The sequence below is a fragment of the Saccopteryx leptura genome, chromosome 4 (genome assembly GCF_036850995.1).
Source record: "Saccopteryx leptura isolate mSacLep1 chromosome 4, mSacLep1_pri_phased_curated, whole genome shotgun sequence".
NCBI classification, from domain to species: Eukaryota; Metazoa; Chordata; class Mammalia; order Chiroptera; family Emballonuridae; genus Saccopteryx; species Saccopteryx leptura.
The window spans coordinates 172,100,133-172,101,972 of record NC_089506.1 but is presented as its reverse complement, the minus strand read 5'-3'; the positions used below and the strand labels follow the sequence as shown (position 1 = coordinate 172,101,972).

The window sequence follows — 1,840 nt, the reverse complement described above, 5'->3', positions numbered from 1 at the left end:
TTGTTGCATGTAGAAATTTGAAAGTACAGGGGCATGGCTTAGAATTGCTGAAGGCTGGTGCGCATAAGCAGTTAACAACTTAGTGAGAGGGCCTACCCAACCACCTCGCATCACCTGCTCAACTCTGCCTACATGACCTTTTCTTTTTAATCTCTCATAAGAAAATTTCTTCATTGTGGAAAACTGTGACCTCCAAATGACAAAAACTCTGTAACAAAAAGCTGAACAGGTGGCTAACTGGTAGTATGGGTAAGGTCACAGGAAATATAAAACTCCCAAAAGAAATAGAATTTGGGAGAAATCCAGAACCTATAGAAATCTTTATTTACAAATTCAGGGATTCATCTCTCAGGAACCTCAAAGATTTAATATTATAAACAGTAGATATACACCATATACACACACATTGATGTATACATACATACATACATACATACATATACATGCATATACATACATACATATCTGTGTTCCTATGGTAATCAAAGAGCATTACATGTAAATGGAAGATTAGAGCCATGACCTAGCCTGACCAGGTGGTGGCGCAGTGGATGGAGCATGAGACTGGGATGCGGAAGACCCAGGTAAGAGACCCCGAGGTCGCCAGCTTGAGTGCAGGCTCATCTGGCTTGAGCAAAAAGCTCACCAGCTTGGACCCAAGGTTGCTGGCTTGAGGAGGGGTGGTGGTTACTCGGTCTGCTGAAGGCCCACGGTCAAGGCACATATGAGAAAGCAATCAATGAACAACTAAGGTGTCGCAACGAAAAAAACCTGATGATTGATGCTTCTTGTCTCTCTCCGTTCCTGTCTGTCTGTCCATGTCTATCCCTCTCTCTGACTCTCTCTCTGTCCCTGTTTAAAAAAAAAAAAGCGCCATGACCTACACAGGCTGGTTAGTTTTTTGGGTTTTTGTTTTTGTTTTTTTGCTTGTTTCCAAGACCTGAAACTGAGAGCCACCAGTCAGTCAGTCATGTGTCAATGGAAGTGCTGTAGCACCGGAATGGAACCCATCAGCCACAGCCAGGCGAACAGGTCATGAACAGTGCTCTAGTTAGTTTTTAAAATTTTTTCTTTGAGGTTAGAACAGAAATAGAAAAGTACACAAATGAATAAATCACTATATTTCTCTCTTATCCATGTTTTTGCTCTCTATGGTCTCAGTTAACTGCAGGCAACCACAGTGTAAAAATAATGGAAAATTTCAGAAAAAAACAATTCATATTTTAAATTGTGCACTTTTCTGAGTGTCATGATGAGATCATGGCTGTCCTGCTTCGTTCCCTTGGGACGTGACTCTTCCCTGTGTTCAGTATTCTGTGCCGTGTGTGCTCTCTGCCCGTTAGTCACTCAGTAGCTTTCTTGGTTATCAGATCAACTCTTGTGATATTGCAGTCCTTGTGTTCAAGTGATCCTTATTTTACTTAATAGTGGCCCCAAAACAGAGTATGATGCTGGCAATTTGGATATGCCATAGAGAAGTCATAAAGTGCTTCCTTTAAGTATATATGCATTAAAAAATATAGCGTACAGAGGGTTTAGTGTTTTTCATAGTCAGGCATCCATTGGGGCTCTCGGAACCTATTTTCCATGGATAAGGGTGGGGGGTTACTGTACCACAAGATGAGCACAGGTATTGAGCACAGGTATTGAATTCCCAATCTACAAGACCTTAGACTTGAATTGCTCATAAAACTCATGACATACAATTAGGTTTTATGAAACAAAGAATTTACTTAGTTTTAAAAATGCATACAGATCAAGAAATAACGCAGCTTCAAAACAGAGACTCCAGACACTCAGATGCAGCTTCTTCTGCCCCAAACCACCACACACAGGTACA

At 41.0% G+C, this 1,840-nt stretch overlaps 1 non-coding gene across 1 annotated transcript; it reads right to left on the bottom strand.

Annotated features, from left to right (window-relative positions):
- Positions 1 to 925: 925 nt before the first annotated feature.
- Positions 926 to 1,048, bottom strand: LOC136404723 (small nucleolar RNA SNORA54). The gene has a single exon (XR_010751427.1). It is a non-coding gene; the product is annotated as a small nucleolar RNA SNORA54 (small nucleolar RNA).
- Positions 1,049 to 1,840: the final 792 nt, after the last annotated feature.